Here is a 22381-nt window from a genome sequence, read left to right on the forward strand (position 1 = left end):
GATTTGTAATGAAGTGGCCAAAGAAAAGGTTAAAGGCTCAAATAGGGTAAAATAGTAATAATATTTATGCAATGGTAGGCTTGAAAGGCTAAAGAAGTTTTTTCAAAGATGACAAAGACTGTCTAAAGTCATCCCTCCAACCAAACATAACTAACATTAGCATTGAAAGACCAACCGGGCAAGTTCTAGATGATAGATGTAAACACAAGAATTATTTATAACAAAAACTAACACTCATGGAACATGAACTAATTAAGATGGACGGATCACTTTCACTTCTTAATAAGAGCATGTAGAGCAATATCATGCTAACTAATGGGCAAAGAGTCACCAAAAGAGCCAAAAAGTTATCACAAAATTTTTTCTTCCCATGCTACATGCTTTTTCGATTTAAAATCAAAATTCGAAGGGGTATTCTTAATTCACATTTCACATACAAGAGACTAATTCTATTAGTAGCAAATAATCCAAAAGTCTCCACATAACAAAACAAGACTAATTCCCTAAGAAAATCGTCACGTCATCCATCATAGGGAAAAGTCACCCGGTTCAACACAAAAATGTTCCTCGAAAAAGAACCGTAGCACAAAGAAAACTCAAGAAAATGCTACTAAAGAAACAAAAATGAAATAATAAAAACTACTAAAGGGAATAAATAATAAAAGCAACTAATACTAAAGGAGCAAAAATAACATAAACTAAAAACTACTAAAGAATAAATAAAGGAAGAAAGAAAATAAAATAGAAAAACAAAAGTGACTAATCTGCACATATATAACTACTCACAACTACGCTCGACAAGAACACATGATAAGCAATAACAAAACAAGCTCGGCAAGGGCATAAGTCAAGAATCAATGTAGAAACAAAGTGTACTCCCTAAAGCCACCCCAACTAACAACATTGCAGTGTCCTCACTGCACAATATCAAAATAAAAATACAAGTAGTTTGAAGGTCTTCCTGAGGTCTGCATCAGACTAGCAGACTACAGGAGGAAGGCTAATCACTGTTGTGAAGAACTCGCAACCTCATCATCATCAGTCTCATCTGCATCATCACCAGCAACATTTGACATGAAAGAATACTCTTTGCTACCATTGTCATCCTCAACTGGTATTTTCCTATTCGGCTTCCCCCATTTGAAGATGGCCTTAATGCCTCTCCACATCTTGATCATAAACTTGCCCTTATTCTTATTCTTCACCTTCTCCTTTTGGAAGTCCGACTGAAGATCTACATGTGTCTTGGCCAAGTTGCCATAGGCTGTCTCGAGTCTGCCAATAAATGCTGTTATTTTCTCATGAGACGTTGCCTGCTTTTTCTGTGCATCTAAGTAGGCCTTCATGTCTTCCCTGGTGAAGTATGCGGGAATAGGCTTAGAGGATGAGGGCCCACTAGGGAGCTGTGACACTATGTTACGAATGGATGCAAGCTGGGAGTTTAGCATCCCAAATGGTCCCTCAGGCACAACTGCATGTGAGGATAACTCTAGTCCGGCAACAGTAGTGGTGACTTTTCACTTCTTGCCCTTTACTACACTACCCTCGCAGTTACTCTCAATGGATGAAAGCGTTTTTTGGCGGGTAACCAATGATTGATGCTACGCACCTCAACCTCTGCCCGCCTACACAACTCTGTGATCAGTGAAGGAAACATCAACCCTACGCTGTTGTCTAGCAAATACTCCCTCATCTCTCTCAGGATATAGTGACCAACATTCACAGGAATGCCGTCTAGAATGCATGCAATGATCAAGACCCTGGTGTATGAGACATTTGACATATTTCCACAGGGTGATACCCTGTTGTAGAGGATGTAGAGCCACATTTTTTGCTTCAGCTGTGAAGTCGATCGACTTCAAACCCCTTCTTTTGTTTGCCCATTTTGCTCTCATGCTTACGGGATAGAGTTTAGAAACAAGACATTTTCCGTTGTTGCAATGATCCTTTTCTCGCACTGGCTCAAGTGGATGGTCAGGAAGCCCTAGAATGCCATTGATTTGTTCAGTGCCAAACCTCACTATTTTGCCTCTAATGGTGAGTTGTGGGTCGGCGAAATTTGTATGCTTAAGATTCACGTAAAACTCACTTACCCTCTCCTCATTGGCTTTGCATGGAGTCTGCATGAAGCACAACCAGCCGGAGGTTTGTAGACATCTGTAGAATTCTGGAAGAAGCTCGACCAATGTATCCTCGACATCTCCTTTTTCAAGCACTATATTTTTGGAGAGGAGGATGTCATAATACCGTCAGTGGTAATCCGTCGACATGAAGTGTGAATTATCAAATTGTTCCTCGGCATCCTCCTCAATTTCATGATTAAGCGGAGCTTTTTCGTTCATGTTCGGGTCCATTTTAGCTCAAAATACCTTCAAAAAATCAAAACAGTGTTAGTCTGGCAGTAGAATCATGTTAAGCAATTTAAAACGATGTAATTAGGCAAAAGAATCAAGTCGAACGGGCTCGGTAAGCTCCAGATGCAAAGCTAATGGATTCGGAAATTCTGCCCGGTTTTTGCACCTGCGGAAGAATTGCAGGTGCGGTCTCGCTTCTGCGATTTTGCCCAGTTTGCCAAAAATTGAACATGCGAAACACTCAACGCAGGTGCGAGGCTGCATTTGCACCACTTCTTCCGCTTCTGCGGTGTCCATCAAAGGGCTCAAATGCCCAGACTTTTTTCGATTCTTTTCACTTGTAGCATGATTTTTAGCATCTAATTTATACTCAAGATTTCTAAATGTCACGACCCAAAATCCCTCCAAAGGAGTCGTGATGATACCTAGTCTCTAAACTAGGTAAGCCTAATATTTACTAAGATAACAGTTATATTTGCTATCTTTAATTTAAATAACTCTTAACAAATTACAATTCCCTAAACCGGTGGTACAAGTCATAAGCCTTTCTAAGAGTAGGTATACAAAATAAATACATCACTATTCCAAAACAAAAGGAACATATAGAAATAAGTACAATTAAAGGTGACTCCGAGACCTGCGAATGCTACAACAGGTTTACCTTGAGTCTCTACCGCAATAACCCACATAGCTACAATCGATCAAATACTTGTATCTGTACACAAAAAATATACAGAAGTGTAGTATGAGCACACCACAACGGTGCCCAGTAAGTATCAAGACTAACTCGATAGAGTAGTGATGAGGAACAGTCCAGACACCTACTGGTCAAATTAATTTAACAGGACATGATAATAAACTATTAACATAGAGATAACGAAGTAATATCAACAGCATGGAGAGAACAAACTACAATCAGTAGAAATGATAAAGGGAATCATGGATGGAAACAAAAGATAACCAAATTAATTAATACCAACATAGCTGGAACACAAACAAGTAAAAAATGTACTCAAACAAGAAAGGCGACATCAGCTCATTAAATCAAATCAATTCCGAATCTCACCAAATTTCACATATAGGACTTAAATATCTTAACAAACATGTACCAGGTTCCGGAACCAAAATATGGGCTCGATACCAATGAGTTCAAACGTTAATTTATTTATTTATTTCCTTTAAAAACCAGCATAATAATTTTCTTCAAAAATTATTTTCTATTGCTAGGGACCTCAGAATTCAATTCCCGGCATACACCCAAGTCCCATATTTTACAGCGGACCTCCCGGGATCGTCGGAACACAAATTTGGGTTCGTTTGCCAAAAAATGCTGACTAAAGTCAACTAAAACCCAAATTTTAACTCTAGAAATTACTATATTTTTCATATTTTCACATAAAATCTTTCTGGTTTCATGTCCGGACTGCGCACGCAAGTCGATACACATAATATGAAGCTACTCGTGACCTCAAACTGTCGAACCGGACGCAATTGCTCAAAATGACCAGTTGGGTCATTACATCCTCCTCTACTTAAACATACGTTCATCCTCGAACGTGCCCGGAGTCATTCCAAACCCATCGAACCACTGCATGAGCTCCTTATACATACACTCGGGGGTGATTCCCCATCATCCAACCTATGAAGAACTGACAATGCAACTTAACTAAAGGTCTCATCTCCTCCTTAGTCCATAACCTTAGAACATGACCCAAACCTCAACATCCAAAATTCATCATAGAACCCGAATTCCACATCATCACAATGAACACACCCAAACAGGCTGAATCGAGCCAAAAATTCCAATCCAGAATACAATCACATGTTGTTCCACACAAGTCACATACTCGAAGCAATAACCCCTGACCACCATAGCTGCTCAGATAACATCTTGGATACCGTCAATATACTTCACATTGAATACAACCTTATTCCGGACTTCCACAACACTACCCGTGATAAAGAGACATGCAGAAAGTCATAGCCGCCCATGAAGTCAACAAGTCACGAAGCTCTCCTGCCCGTCAAGGGCCATTACCCAAATCTTAGCGGAAACACCCTTTCACTTCCAAACACTCCCCGCCCCTAATACTATAGCAACTCAGGTCTAAGAACCTTATCTCAGCCAATACAAGAAATCCAACTAACAACTTATCATGGAACCACACAGATTCTTACACTACACAATTCGTACACCAAATCAGCAATAACTCAATTATGCAGATCAAATAAAGGAAAACAAAGTAGAAGAATTATCTAACAAGTATAAAAGTATAGGTTTTTCATCAAATCGTCCCACAAAGGGAAGACACAACACCAAATAAACACAAGAAAAGGGTATCCCACATAACATCCGCTGCGGCGTGCAGCCCTCTCCCAAATACTCATCAAGCCAAAATGCTCGGGCTCACTGAACATATGAATATTGATATCAAGCACAACGGAGATGCAAAAATAAAACTATGGGAAAATAAATGAAAGTGCTAGAATGTCACGATCCGAACTTTCCACCTTCGGGAGTCGTGATGGCGCTTATTAGTGAAAGTTAGGCAAGCCAACCAATTGATTTATTTACCTCGTTTCCATTCTAAATCCATTGAACCAACAGTTATCAATCAACAAAATTTACTAAGCGAAAGATTAAATTTCAAGTTTAATAATACTGCAAATACCATTCCATAACAAATTTACCCAAGACTGGTGTCACAACTTCACAGACTGTATAGAAGTACTACAAATAAAGGTCTGAAAGAAATAAATACAACATTTTCTCTGGAAATACATGAAAGAAACAGGAATAGTAGATAGAAGGAGATACCAAATCCTACGAATGCCTGCAGGACTACCTCGGGTTTCCTGATGAACAAGAAATGACAATCTCATTACGGTCCGAAATCTACAGCACTAGGATCTGCACAAAAGAGTACAGACTGTAGTATCAGCACAACCGACCCCATGTGCTGGTAAGTGCCTAGCCTAACCTCGTCGAAGTAGTGCTGAGGCTAGGACCCGACTACCAAATAAACCTGTGCAGTTAAATCATATACAGCGGAAATAGAATCAGATAATTACAACTATAGTTAGGCGGGGGAAACATGTTGCGGGGAGTAGCAGGTAACACATGAATAATATTAGAGAAATGTAAGGAAAACCATAAATCAAATACCAACAGAAGATATGGACATAAGAAACAAGTACACATGTAATGCCATTGCAGGCGTGCAACACGATCCCAAATCACATAGTACCGTTGCAGGCGTACAACCCGCTCCCATTTCATATAATTCTGTTGCAGGCGTGCAACCTGCTCCCATTTAATATATTACCGTTGCAGGCGTGCAACCCGCTCCCATTTCACATGTTACCGTTGCAGGCATGCAACCCGCTCCCATTTCACATGTTACCGTTACAGGCATGCAACCCGTTCCCATTTCATAAATTACCGTTGCATGCATGCAACCCGCTCCCATTTCATATGTTACCTCTGCAGGCGTGCAACCCGCTCCCATTTCACATGTTACCATTGCAGGCGTGCAACCCGCTCCCATTTCATGAATTACTGTTGCATGCGTGCAACCCTCTTCCATTTCATATGTTACCATTGCAGGCGTGCAACCCGCTCCCATTTCATATGTTACCGTTGCAAGCGTGAAACCCGCTCCTTTTTCATATAGCACCATTGCAAGCGTGCAACCCGCTCCCTTTTTCATATAGTACCGTTGCAGGCGTGCAACCTGCTCCCTTTTTATTTATCAATACCAATCATAAATGAATTCCAATAAGGGAACAATATTTTAACAAACAACATCCCAGCAAGGGACAATACTATAACAATAACATCTCGACAAGGGAACAATAATATGACATCAACATCCCGGCAATGTAACAATAATGATAACAATATCCTGGCAAGGGAACAATAATGATAATTCTCATATGAAGCGCAATAAACCACAACGGAGTCACAATAATTACAATACAAGACTCACAGGCATTCTTGACACCAACATATAGATACTCGTCACCATGCCTATACGTCGTACTCAACAATTAGCACACAATAAATAAGACTCAACTCCTAATTCCTCAATCTAAGGTTAGACCAAACACATACCTTGATCCCACGGACACAATTCAAGCCTCAACTATCGCTTTACCTCTTGAGTCCACCAGCAACTCGCTCGTATATAGCCACAATTTACTTAATAATATTAATAACTGCTAAATGAATCAATTTAATGCATGGAAATAAGTTTTCTAAAGTTTTTTCGAAAAAGTCAAAATTTGACCCCGGGCCCGCTTGGTCCAAACCCGAAATTCGGACCAAAACCTGATTACCCATTCACCCCAAGCCCGAATATATAATTGGTTTTGGAATCCGACCTCAATTTGAGGTCTAAATCGCCAAATTTTAATATTCTTAGGTTTTACCCAAATTCCCAATTCCACCATGGAAACCTTAGATTCTAGGATGAAACCTTGTAAAAAGAAGTTAAGGAGTAACGAAAATGAGTTAGAAATCACTTACTAATGTTTTGGAGAAGAAAGGTCATTTGAAAAATCGCCTCTTATGTTTTTGAGGTTTTGAAAAATAAAAAATAACTGAAAATCCCGTTTAAATATACCCCTCTCAGACCCCCTGTGCGGACCGCACAAAAAGGAGTGCGGCCGCGGAGCTCACAGTGTTGACTGCAGTGACATACTTTAGTATTTTGGCCATAACTTTTCTACAGATGTCTAAATTGTGATTTCCTTACCTTTTTGGAAACTAGACACGAAGGGCTACAACTTTCGTTTTTGAATCATCTCAAATTTCATTGTAGATAAAACGATATAGGCTTCCAAAGTCGGACCAGTGAAATTCTTCCTCACTGCGGACCGGGCAAAAAGGAGTGTGGCCGCAAAGGCCCCTCCACGATCAGCACAAAATCAATGCGGTTAGCACTGTCGGGTTCAGATATCTGCAACATCTCTGGACCTACAATAGCTATTTTTTAAGCCTAAAACATCCCGGAACCTACCCGAAACTCACTTGAGCCCTCGGGGCTTCAAACCAAATGTGCATATTAACTCAAAAACATCATATGGACCGTCTCGTGCGATCACATCATCAAAATAACATGTAAAATCATGAATTAAACCTAAAAACTCAACATTTTCATCAAGAACACTTAAAGTTCATAACTCTTCAACCGAAAGTCCTACTCATGTCAAATAGACTCCATTTTTCACCAAATGTCATAGTTATCATTCAAATACTATAACAAGTTTGTACCGGAATCCGGAACCAAAATACGGGCCCGATACCAATGGTTTCAAACATTAACTCTTTTCTTCATTTCTTAGATAATTCAGCAAAACAATTTCTTTCAAAAATTGATTTCTAAGGCTTGAGACATCGGAATTCATTTCCGGGCATACACCCAAGTCCCACATTTTACTGCGGACCTCCCGGGTTTGTCGGAACACGGAGACGAGTCCGTTTGCTCAAAATGTTGACCAAAGTCAACCAAAAATTAAATTTTTAACTCTAAAAATTTCTATTTCTCATCTTTTCACATAGAAGGCTTTCCGGATATAGATCCGGACCACGCACGCAAATCAAGGTGAGGTAAAAGAGAGGTTTTTAGGCCTCAGAATACTGAATTTGTTTCTAAAACTAGTGATGACCTTTTGGGTCATCACATAGAAGATGAAAGAAACAAGCACAACTAAGGTGCAATGAACAAATCAACATCACGAGGGCTATCTTGGCCGCATCTCCATAAGGCCTGAACAGAATTACAACATGCATGGGGAATAATCATACAACCTCACTGCCTAACACAACATAAATGAGTATCATATAACATAGGCTAGGGGCACAAATAATATCTATTCCGCCCGGTAATATAACTATAATGACAATCTTACAGGAGCGCTCAAACTTGATCTGATACAAGATACATATTTTTATTAAGCTTTCAAATAGCCCCCAACCCAAATCCTGATTATTTCTAAATAGGTAAATATCTTTTCCGAAAATCCACAGTGACCTATCAATCATGGATCCTATTAATTACCTCATCCTTAACGTTTCTCCACAATCCGCCAGTAGGAAATGGTCCACATATGAGGGCATCTAGCCCAAAACCTCAGGAATACCAAAACTTCCATACTTAAAACTCCACTACGCAATTCAAATGGTTGATATAACACTTACACCCTATCATTATGCTGAAGCACTCATATAAAGTTTCTTGCCACGTAACAAAACATGAACCTCGAAAGCCTTAAAACCCAGTAATCACCATGCTACCAGCCATGCACTCGCAAACCGAAACTCAAGGTCCTTTCAAAAAATTCACGCCCTTTACATATGATAGCCAACAAGGTTAATACTCTATTAATTTCTAATACCTATTCAGGAGAAAGTCATAATGTACCACATATTCCTTACGCCCATAGTAGCCAACTGACTCAAGTCATTGCCCAAACCATCAAGAACCCTCCGAGATCCGCCCGCCCGCAACTAAGCCATCAGGACTGCACCTTCCCAACTCAACCAAGTCACACAAATCGTCCAATCTAAGAGTGCTGGCACAAATGCCAGTAGAGAATTTCCATTCAAAGGACCAATCACTTCATTGCTATGCTGATCCAACACCACAAATATAACCCATTTCTTCAGATAATCGATATGCAATAATCCCAATCAAGGTACCAACATCGTCCCATGCAAGATCTCAAACCTTAGTCATATACAAATTCCAGGAACCTACCAATACCACATATACATATACCTCAGGCCGAAACTGACGTAAGTCTGACTATGCAATCCGAATGATGGACTCCTTCACTTGGCGCGAAGCCATAGAAAACAATGTCTGATGATCTGCAGAGCTAACCTTCACAACTCGTATAACACAAATCACAAGGTACTCCAATACCGCCAATTATCCTCAATCAACACACATCACGCTTCCGCTGCACCTCCATATAAACAATGGAATAGTCTCTCAATACCTCTGTATCTCCAGTCTGGACAACATGTTGAGAAAATGTCTGAGCATACCTGACTCCCTCATATCCTGTTTGTAGCATCACGAACGACTAGCGCATAGCGGACACCGAGAGCATAATATTACATACGAGTGGATGTAAAGGAGCATAAGTTATATGTTTCGAGCTGAATCAATATCGCACGATAAGGAGTGAAGAATGTGATATTATCCTAATAGTTCTGTAGGCTCTAGAAGATAAGTACAGACGTCTCCATACCGATCCGCAAGAGTCTACTAAACCTGCTTATGACTCGTACCACCTATGAACCTAGAGCTCTGATACCAACTTGTCACGACCCAAAATCCCTCCAAAGGAGTCGTCGTGATGGCACCTAGTCTCTAAACTAGGTAAGCCTAACATTTACTAAGATAACAATTATATTTGCTATCTTTAATTTAAATAACTTTTAACAAATTACAATTCCTAAAACCGGTCGTACAAGTCATAAGCCTTTCTAAGATTAGTTATACAAAATAAATATATCACTATTCCGAAACAAACGGAACATATAGAAATAAGTACAATTGAAGACGACTTCGAGACCTACGAATGCTACAACAGTTTTACCTTGAGTCTCCACTGCAACGACCCGCACAACTACTATCGATCAAATACTTGTATCTGTACACAAAAATGTACAGAAGTGTAGTATGTGCACACCATAGCGGTGCCCAGTAAGTATCATGACTAACTCGGTGGAGTAGTGATGAGGAACAGTTCGGACACCTACTGATCAAATAAATAGAACATGACATGATAATCAACTATTAACATAGAGATAACGAAGTAATATCAACAGTATGGAGAGAACAAACTACTATCAATAGAAACAATAAAGGGAATAACGGATGGAAACGAAAGATAACAAAATAAATTAATACCAACAAAGCTGGAACACAAACAAGTAAAAAATGTGCTCAAACAAGAAAGGCGATGTCAGCTCAATAAATCATATCATTTCTGATGCACAATTCCAGCCATCTCAAACTCGATGTCTCATATCATAACCTCAATTACCAAACCTTTAGCACACCGACACCTTGTGCCTATATGTTTCTATCTCTTTTTGCATAACAACGTTCTCATGATACTCATTACATAGGGTCCATAACCAATGCAATTAAGATGTTTAAGGAGTCTCATTTACATAACACAAAGTAAAGTACAACTTCTAAGCCAATTAGGAACTCAACAAGAAAAGATGAAGTTATTTTTAGAAATCATTTGAATAAAGAAAGTATCATTTTCAATTAAAATACAACATCGAATGAATTATTACCTTTAACATGGGATTTAAAAAATTACACCTTAGTAGAAATTTCGTTTTAAGTAGAATACAACCTCAGACGATTTAAGAAATTTTTTAATTGAAAAACTAATTGAATAAAAAATGTAGAAATTATTGAAATTTTAGGTATTGAATTATATATATAAATACAGTGAGGTATTGACAACACTATGGGTTCCAACACAAAGAATCATAGCAGTAAGGGGATCTAAACCGTTAGAACAGTTGAATTGATAGCAAAAAATAAACACAGGAAACAAAAAGTGCACGACATCAACCTTCGTGCGTTTACACTCTCAGAATATTGACAGGGGATCTCCCGGGATCCCGTCCCGTAGTTCCAAGCGTAAATACTCGGGGATCTCTCAGTATCATCAGCATATGAGCTAGGGATCTCTTGGTGTCCTCAATATATGTGTTGGGAATCTCTTGGTATCCTCAATATATGCGTTGGGGATCTCTTGGTATCCCGAGGATCTCTTGGTATCCTCAATATATGTGCTGGGGATCTCTTGGTATCCCGGGGATCTCTTGGTGTCCTTAATATATGTGCTGGGATCTCTTGGTATCCCCACCCAAACAATAGAAACAATACATCCCGACAAGGGAATCAACAATATGAATAATAACATCCCGGAAAGGGAATTAACAATATGAACAATAACATCCCAGCAAGGGAATCAACAACAATCCAAAAATCCAATCACAAGGAAATACCACCACCAAGAGTATGATTACATAGCAACAAGAGAATCATGAAGAAACCAAGAAGCACAATAACCTTAACAAAACAACAGGACATAATAAGCACGTGATAACTACACCGGTGAACACAACAATTGGACATGTAACATACTTGCACAAAGTCATAGAGGAACTCACAATCAAGAAGTATCAAAACAATAAGGAAGGCAATCACTTCAATTAAGGCAATTAAGGGTCAATGTAACACGTAAGAATTATAGGAAAGCTAACAACGTCATATAAAGAGGCAATTTAAGTAATTAGGAAACCCAATCATAACGGGATACTTTTCACATAATGTACATAAGGACCTAAGAACCATAGAGCAAATTTCCCACAAATAAGTTCGAGCACACACTCGTCAACTTGCCTGCACGGGCTACAATTAGAATAGATGACTCAAATCCTAAGAGGAAGTCCCCTCCATAAGGTTAGGCAAGATACTTACCTCAATACGGCCAATTCAATACTCAATTTAGCTTTCCCTTTACTGATTCATCAACGCTCGGCTCAATCTAGCCAAAAACGACTTGAATACATCAAACAATGCAAGAGAAAACAATTTCAGTTGACAAAACTATGATTCTTATAAAATTTGTAAAAAGTTAACAAAAGTCAACTACCCGGGCCCACACCCCGGAACCCGACAAAATTTACAAAAATCGAACACCCATTCCGTTACGAGTTAACCCATACAAAAATTATCTAATTCCGATACCATTTGGTCATTCAAATAATCATTTTACATTTTTGAAAGATTTCACAATTTTCCTCAAACTTTCCTTTAGATTCTCATGAATTCGATGTTAAATATAAGATATAATCACAAAACATAGTTGGAAATTGATTAAAGACACTTACCCAATGATTTGGAGAAGTTTGGGTCTTTGGAAAATCGCCCATGGAGGTTTAGGGTTTGAGAAAATTGAAAAATGGGTGAAAATCTTGTCAAAAACCACACTTAACAGGCCTCAGATGTCGCATTTGCGACCCAGGGTTTCAATTGCAAACCCTTACAAATTGCGAACAAAGCAGGGCTGGCAGAAGTCGCATTTGCGACAAAAAGTTCGCATTTGCGAATTGGGCATCGCAACACCATAAACCAACAATTTTTCCCGACACGAAAATGAGCATAACTTCCTCATACGATGTCCAAATTCGATAATTCTTTTTCCTATGGCTCCGTAATTTTGATATTGATATAATTAGAAACTGAATTTGGACCTCATCTGCTCAATGTGGTATCAATTTTTCTTGAAGAAGCGACGATGAAGCATCCAAAAACAAGCGCAACATAGCCTAAACTTATCCGAAACTCACCCAAGCCCTCAGGGATCCAAACCAAACATCCATGCAAGTCTAAAACATCATACGAACTTACTTGTGTGATCAAATCATCAAAATAACATCACAAACTATGAATTTAACCTCAAAACTCATGATTTTCTAACTTTTCAACCGGACGTCCAAATCACATCAAATCAATTTCGATTCTCACCAAATTTCACATATAGGACTTAAATACCATAATAAACATGTACCAGGCTCCGGAACCAAAATACGGGCTCGATACCAATGCGTTCAAACATTAATTAATTTATTTATTTCCTTTAAAAACCAGCACAATAATTTTCTTCAAAAAATATTTTCTAATGCTAGGGACCCCGGAATTCAATTCCGGGCATACACCCAAATCTCATATTTTATAGCGGACCTCTCGGGATCATCGAAACACAGATCCGGGTCCGTTTACCAAAAATGCTGACCAAAATCAACTAAAACTCAAATTTTAACTCTAGAAATTACTATATTTTTCATATTTTCACATAAAAGCTTTCGTGTTTCATGCTCGGACTGCACACGCAAGTCAATACACATAATATGAAGCTGCTCGTGACCTCAAACTGCCAAACCGGACGTAATTGCTCAAAACGACCAGTTGGGTTGTTACACTAAATTTGTGCACTACATGAACCTATGACTCTATTAAGACTGATTTTGTGGTACTTAGCACACAATTTTCTTTTGGACAATCAGTCAAACACTTTGCTAGCAGTGAAAAATTTATGCTTCTTCACACAAATTGGGTTCTCAGATTTCCCAAAAATTTGTTCTTCTTCATTAGCAGCACACACAAACCTACTCTCAACCAATTTCGTCACCCTAATATTAAAATATATCAGATGGAAATGGGGAATCAGGGAAAAAAGCCATGGGAACTCAGAAGTGAGGAAGAAGAAGAAGAAGAAAAAAAAAGTAGAAGAAAGGAGTAGATGAGAGATACATGTGTTATCTTGTGTGAGAGCAGTAGAAATCAAGAGCAATGGATTATTTTGAGTATGTGAGAGATGGGAGAGTTTGGGTTTTGGGAAAAAAGTTAGAGAATACCTGATGAAATGAGGGATTTTTGTTTATTAAACTTTCCTGATTTCGGCACTTGTGATTAAAGAAGCGCTTCTGCAAGAATTTCATCGCACCTGCGGAATCTGCACATCTGCACCTAGAAACCCACTTTTGTGTGACCCCATCTGCGACAAAAGTTCCACAGACACGGTTACACCAAATGACTGGTGCTCAGATTTTTGCAACCACTATTTTTGTGCATTCCAAAACCTCAAACTCCTCAATTAAACTCCAAAAAATCTGAAACTTGGCAGATTAGTCAAAAATAATATTCTAAGCTATTTTAAAAAATGAAAATTTCAAAAATGACTAATTTTTTTGAATAAACGATGGGTTACCTCCCACCAAGTGCCGCATCTAATGTCATGGCACGACACAGATCAACTTTACCACTTTTCTCGTCACTTGGATGACATGAATTAGGCACTTAACTTGGAATCAAGTTTGTGACCACGAGTGATGGGGGTGGTAAATAGATGATCAAGCCAATTATTAATTTCTTTATTTTGCACTTCTTGGCTTTCATGTAAGGAATACCATTTCGCCTTGTTGTTCCCTCGAATTGTAAGATGTATGACCTTTGTCTTTCCTCCTCACAATCCCTCATAGACTCATGTAGTTCAATTTCCATATCACCACACAATTCCAATATTGAAAAATGCTTGGAATGTGACATCAAACCTCCGAATTGGAATTCTTTCCGGATTTTGAAATCCTTTTTTCCCCCGGACTAGAGTCAATCTCAACCAAATTTTCACTTGCACTGGTTGACTCGAATTCCATATTTTTCTGTGCATCACTAACACTCATGGAGTCGGTTGGCAGATGTTCAATTCTTGATTCCTCAAAGTAAAGCTCACTTTATTCCCCAAAGTCGAACTCTCCTTTAATTCTTTCCACACTCTCAAGTTGATGGGCATAGTGAGCCTCAACTAATATTTTCATTCGATCTTCTAAAGTGCAGATATGCTAATCATTTTGAGTCAAGCCTTATTTTAAGTTCTCGAGTTCCAAGCTTTACTTCTCCCCATTTTCAAGAATGGCTTCCAACATGAGCACCGTTTTCTCATTTTGAGCATTTGAGAGTTCTTCTTGGTTTTGATCAAATGCCAAGGAAGGATTTTCAGCTTCAATCTCTAAGGAAGGTTCTTGACTATCATTCACTTCCAAGGCATTTTGGACCTCTAAAGCTTCAAGCATTCCATCCATTTGTGAGTTCAACCTTTCAAGCGCCAAGTCATTTTGAAGACTACTTTCCAAAAGCTCCTCCAAGGCACTTTGCTCTTTGTTTCCTCCTTCAAGTAGGCATTCTAACATGAGCTTGAACTTTCCATTTTGACCATGCTCAACTTTTTCCACCTCCATATCTCTATAGATTTCATCACGAAAAAAAGAATCATCATAGCGGGGGCTTGAGGAAGGAAGGACAAATAAGCACAATACTCCCAATGACCATTTTGGCGATCACACTTATCACAAATACTCCACTCTTAGGTTTGAAATTGTGCGCACAATCCACCTCCGGGAAATTTTAAACATTTTTGCCACGAGTGTGGTCCTTCACAATAAGGAGAAGGTCATCAAAGTATGAACAACTACCATCTGGCCAATTTTTATCACATGATGCCATTTTAAAAAAAAACTAAGAAAATAAACAAGAAAAATAGACCAAGGTAAGAAAAATAATTACACAAATATTTACAAGTTTGGACCAAAGAACTTACGCTTAATTCTCAAACAACCTAAATAACGCCAAATTGTTCTCTGGAAATGGCGCCAATTTTGATGACATCCAAATTCACTACTACAAAGTAAATGGACATGGTCACATGCAATATAATTTACCCAACTATGAGTCGGGGTCGAATCCCACAGAGAACAATATGTAGGCGATTAGGAATGTAAGAGAATTATCACTTGTTATGCAATGCCAAACACTTAGAATTATCTTGAGAAAATACTTATAGCTAACTGTGGAAATATAAACTAACCTAGAAAGCAAGTAAAATGATCAATGGTTACAAATATTAATACACGGGGAATTGCACTCAAGTAACGATCCAATGTATTTCACGATTTAACAAATATGAGCGAGTTTATGTTAATTAGCCTCGGGTAATGATTCTATATTAGCTTCTTCCAAAGACTAACAAGACTTTCTAATTGACTTATCCCTAAGACAATTAAGAGATTAAGCACACCCGAATATGGCTACAAGTAGTTCAATCCTATCCCTAGGTAGAATCGATACAATGAGGGTTAAAGCCTCAAGTTCTTGTTCATTAATCTTTCCCAACCCCAAATAATATTTCCCAAAATTAATTCGAAGTTAATGGGCGAGTCCTAGGGTTAGCTAATCCCTTTGAAAATATTAAAGAATAGGAATAATTAAAGAAGCAATAACTCACTTCATAAAAGATAAAAATCGTTCAATACATAAGCACAACAAGATATTTAATCCACATTTTAAACAGGAATATTTTCATAAACAAGATTCAAGTGTTGGAATAAATACTACACACTTAGATATACAATACAAAGCAAGGAAATGAAGAAATGAGCATAAATGAGTAAGAAATTCTCAACCAAAAGCTTCAAATCTTCAAGACCAAAGTGTGTGTGCAAGAACCCTAGCTCCAAAACTTGTGTGCTTCTCTCAAAATAGGTCAACGACTACCCAAAGATGTCCAGAGATTTTGCTAGGTCGTGTATTTTGGGTTTGGAATTGAGAAAATGTGAAATGTCATTCCTGCCCAGGTCTGAAGCCCGTTGACTGCACCTGTGGAAGAATCCTCGTAGGTGCAGCTCCGCAAATGCGGATCTCCTATCGCAGATGCAAAAATTGAAGGGAACTTCTAGCTCCGCAGATGCGGGCTCTCAAGCGTAGATGCGCAACCGCAGAAGCGGTTCTTATATTATAGATGCATTCCCAGGAAAGATAGCTCAATTTCGCAAGATGCAGACCATTTCCTCGAAGATGCGAGGTCGCTTCTGCGACTAGTCTTTTGCAGATGCGGAATCACTGAAGAGTTTTGCATTATTTCAACCCTTTTTTGCTCAATTTCACTTTAATTGAATTCAACACTCATTAGTACTATCAAGAGGAAAAATGAAGACATCAAAAGGAAGGGGTAATCAAGTAAACGATAGAGGAAGAGCTACCTTGCATCCTAGTATACAAAAAGCAATTGCGAAGAAGTAAACAATTGGGCGAGGGAGAGGTAGAGGCCTCTCAAATTCTGATTTTTATGTCATGTCTAGGGAAGCCTCCAAAGGCAACTCATTGTCTTAGTCTGAAGACCTCAATGAGGAGCAATATCAGCCACAAGGACAGTCTGATCCCCAAGCTAAGCCTTCCACATCTTAGGGCACCTCCCAAGGCACAACTAGCACTAGTCAAGAGTCAAATGTAGCAGTACAAGACTCTGATTCTGATGATGCCACTAATGACGCAAAAGGGGTAAAGGTTACAAGGAATGACATAAGAAGGACCAAGAAGAAGTGGTCTTGGAAGACTGGTTTTTGATTTATAATGACTAAATGGACTTCAAAAAGTGGTGGAAAGAAGGGTCCCTCAATCATGAAAGGCAATTCCTTACCAAGGACCTAGACAAGTACAATCTGGCAGTCCTTGAACAGTTTATAGAGAGAAAAATCTGGGTGGAGTTCATCGAGGAGCTGGTTGACGTCAAAGATCATCTGGTCCAGGAGTTCTTCTATTCCAACACTACACACATTGTAAAAGGGACCAGTGTCACCAAAGTGCACAACCTCATGGTGACATTTGATCAAAGAACCTTGAATGCATACCTGACACTTGAGGATGTAGAGCCAAAGGATTACCTAGCAAAATTAGGTAAGAAAGAGGTTGTCCGACCGTGGCTTGCGAAGATCATTTCTCTTGGGCCTGCTCCTCCTTGGATAGGTTCCGGAGTGCCAGTCTTCCACAAAACCTTAAGCTTTGAGGCAAAGGGGTGGCAAAATTTTGTTTGTACGAGACTTGAACCATGCCAGAATTAAAACAACCTACCTCTGGAGAGAGAAATGCTTGTGGCTTCTATGATGGTCGGGTACCCAATCAATGCGGGTGCCTTGATGTCGGCCAAAACCTCTTTGGTAGCGTAATAGGGAAACATTTCCTAACCCTACCCCAGCACTATCATAGAGTACTTGACAGATGCCAAAGTGGAGTCTAGACAATTTGGCACAAAGATTAATCCACCGCTCCCTTTGATCTATACAAGTTGCAAGATCCCAAGAACGCAAAGAAAAACAGCTAGCCTTCTACTACTACTATCCAGTCTGATAATCCTGTAGTAGCAGCTCCCGATCACTCTGAAATCCCTTCATATTTTGCTGAGCCTCCAATTTATGATAGAGACACTGCTTCTAAGCCACCATCAGCCCCTGCTCCATCACCTATGCTAGCTCTAAGGCCGGTGCCTATGACTACTGACCCACTATCTGCCTTACGGGTGTCTCAGACATTGGTGAGCCTCAACAACCTGATGCAGACAACTACACCAAAACTATCTGAGCTATCTAGTGCAGTTACAGGGTAGCCCTCTACATAGCTAGACACTTCTGACACTGATGGGAAGCTCACTAAGATATTGGACAACCAGAAGGTGATTATGGACATATTCGTTCAGCATGGTGCAGTAATCAAGAGGTTGATCAATCAGGTGAAGAAGATGCGGAAGACTCAGGCCATCAAGAAGCCAATTGAGCCGCTACGGTATGAAGTGACTAGCATAGCTAAGGCAGGCAACTTGCCTTCTGACCTGCTGATTGATCCAGCTCAACCTCACCCCGTTCAGACTTCTCAGGATCCTTTTACCGCTTAGGATGAGGAGCCATGCCTTGCATCCAGAACTGCTGCTGCAGTGCGTGACATGTTCATATCTCAGGCAGCTCCCACGAATGATGCTGATACTATCCAGTTAGCTGAGCCGGATCGGATGACTGAATATGCTTAGGGTGTTTCTTTTCCCCTCTCCGCTCTTTGATTTTATTTTGATAAGCATTGGGGACAATGCTTACTTTTATTTAGGGGGTGGAGAATTCGATTTGACTGGATACAATTTATGACACTGGGATGTAATAATCATATGATTCATTTAGTTAATTTTTAGTAGTTTGATACATTTGGTAGTAATCTATAGTTTATTTTGGTAGTTTTATGCCCCACACTGTTCCCCATGCATAGAGTTAAAGATTTATAAGTTTGGCTTCTAGCGCAATCAATTGGTCGGCGATGCATATGAGGATAGAAGGAGATTACACATTTTATTAGACTTGCGCTAGCTATCCCACCAAGTGCTGTAGCTGCGGCGGGGTGACCCATTTTGCATGTGGAGGCGGTGGAATTTTCTAGGCTTGGGATAGTATAAAAAGGTAGTACATCTATCTTTCCTCTCATTCTAGGAAGTTATAAATCATTTTAGTTTATCCACAATGCTCTCAAACCCCCTTTAGAATTCCAAAATAGTCTAGGGCAAGGACGAAGGTGAACCTAGTAGGATCTAGTGCGAAGGAGCTTTGAATCACCGTTTTAATATCTATTATCTTGTTTTATTGATACTGGATATTCGTTGGAGGCTAACCATTATAGAAGTGTACATAGTTCTTCAATAAGGTATGCAGAACAACTTTCTTTATTGGCATGACTTGGTATGTGTGTCTCTCTCTTCTTCAAGGATTTCTATGTTATAAGATTGGGTTGTTCTAAGGTTTCTCAATAACGTTGTTTCTATTCTTGTATATTATTCTTACCATTGGAATTTCTTCAATTTGAGATATTTTCCAAATAGTTTCCTGAATTCGAAAAAATATGAGTCCTTATGAGTTTGATCTTAGTATCTCTTGATATTGATTCTGCATTGCACTTATAGATACATACATACATACATACATACATATATATATATATATATACATACATATATACATATATACATATATACATACATATATACATATATACATATATACATACATATATACATATATATATATATATATATGTATATGACTCTACCGAGTTGCGCTATAGTCGGTTGGGTATAATACCTATTATGAAACCACTAACAGTTAGGTTTGATGAGGCATGGTATGAGATTTTACCGATCCCTTGTATGGACGGATACTATGATGTTTGATGTGAGGCTACCTACTCCTCTTGAGTTTGGTTACACCGAGTTTTATTGAGATCGGGTACACTTGAGATCTCATGAGAACGGGTACGACCGATTCCTCTATGAGGCCGAGTATGGAGTGATGTGTGAAGTGAGGTTACCGAGCCCTCTTGAGGACAACTACGCCGATTCCTATGGAGGCTGGGTACTGTCGAAACCACCTGAGGCCGGGTATGACCGATTCCTCTATAAGGCCGGGATGAAGTGAAATGTGATGATATACCCCAAAAAGAGATTGGACTATATATAGATATAGTATAGTGAATGCATGTCACTAATGAATGACTTGATTTTTACTAAAGCTTGCATACACTCCAGATTCGTGGTTTTAACAATGAAAAGCCCTCGGTGGCTTGTTTACGATATTCAAGTTAACTTGAGTATTTCTATCCCTTAAGCTATGTCATTGGTTTATAAATGTTATCCGTCTTAGATACTCAGTACTTCTTTTGTAATGACGCCCTTTTTATTTGGGCATTATGTATATGCCCACAGGTACAGATTGACCCGGTAACGTCCCTCCCTAGGAGGGTGTTTGCTCCATCTGTTGGTCATTGCACTCCACTTCTCCGGAGTAGCTCTTCAAAAGTCAATAGTTGATGTTTAAGTTAATTTTTGGTACTTTGGGGCCCCATCCCGGCCAAGTCATGTGCTATGTTTTAGCACTCTTAGAGGCTTGCAGACCAATGTTCAGATGTGTGTAAGGGTTGGTCATAACCATGTTGGAAACAATGGTGAAGTTGTATTAGTGCTAATTTTGTTTCTCAGTCAGTTGTGTACATTTTAAATTATGGTATTTATTACTTCAAGGCCTCACTGGACTGGATTCCATAACGAAGAGGTCTGAGTATGGATGTCGGTTCGCACGGGCCATCAAGCGTCGTGTGCCGGTCTCACCTCCCAAGGTTGGGGTGTGACAAACTTGGTATCATAGCCTGGTTTGTCCTACAGAATCTGCAAGGCATATCTAGTAGTTTTGTTTATTAGTGTGTCGTGCACCATACTTATAAAAAGGAGGCTATGAGATATCTAGGGTGAATACATTTCTTTCAGATCTAGATCGTGCGTTAAAGCAAGGTCATAAGCATTTGTTTCTATTCCACGTCTTTTTTATGATTATAATGATGCCTACTACAAGATGTCAGGCAATTATTGAAGGATTAAATGAAGAAGCAGGAGAAAATACCAGCCAGGTGTCACCTGCCCCTATGGGTCAACACGGACTTCGTGATGAGGCTGATGATCAGGTTTTAAGGACACCCCAATACCCCAGGAATGGCAAAGAGAAGCTACCATACATCCAATTCCTCCCCTCGTTGTTCCTGAATGGGATCTAGATATGAGGAGTGTTGTATAGTTGTTGACTCGATTAGTAGCCTATCAGGCCTAAAATTAGGCCCCTGCCACCTTAGATAGAGTAGTTAGTTTGAGCGTTTGGGATTTCATAAATTTGGACCCCTCGTTCACTAGAACTGAACCAAATAAAGATCCTTAGAATTTTCTAGACTAGATGCAATGGACTTTACGAGTTATGCATGCCACTGATGCAGAGTCTGTAGAGTGATGTTTGGCTAAAAGTATGTATTTTATACATGAATAGCCTCACATTTAGCTCTATTCTTATTGGTTCTAATGTGTAAATGCAATGAATTGAGCTAACTTTTGGTGTTTATATGTGTAGGAATCAATTGGGAGTGAATTGGACTAAATGCACATGAGTTGGAGCTAAAAAAGAAGAAATTGGACAAGTGCCGAATTCTAGCATCCAGGATAGAGCGTCGCTCTACCTGTGGCGCTAGCACCAGAAGCCCAAAATTTTCAGAGTCCAGGCTAGCACGATGCTCAACCCAGGGTGCCCAATCTCAGGAACTGTCTTATTTCGACTAGGAGAAGATCTTTTTGGGTCCTAGACGTCCTTAAACTTGTATAAAAAGGGTTCTAAACATATTTTTGGGAGGAGAACATACCACTTTGGACGGGAAAGCAAACCACACTTGGAGGAGGCTTCTAATTAGTTTTTATCCTCTCCTCTTCCTTTAATCTCATGGTTTATTATCTAGAGTTGTGGGTGTCACATGAACGTTATAATTTGAAGTTTGAATTTGTTCTTCTTATTATATCGTAATGGTTTATTTATTAAATCTTGGGCTTAATTATTCAATTTCTTAATCACCAATTGAATACTATATGTGAATCTAGGATTGAAATCGAGAGCGGGAATTCTAGTTTGCATATAAGATTGAGTAAAGAGAGATATTGAACTTGAGTATCAGGAACGAATTTGCGGTTAGGATATGGATATACCTAATCGCCTTGCTTGGTTACTATTCGGGAATTATTAATGCGTTCTT

Source organism: Nicotiana tabacum, chromosome 1 (assembly GCF_000715075.1).
Source record: "Nicotiana tabacum cultivar K326 chromosome 1, ASM71507v2, whole genome shotgun sequence".
Taxonomy (NCBI): Eukaryota; Viridiplantae; Streptophyta; class Magnoliopsida; order Solanales; family Solanaceae; genus Nicotiana; species Nicotiana tabacum.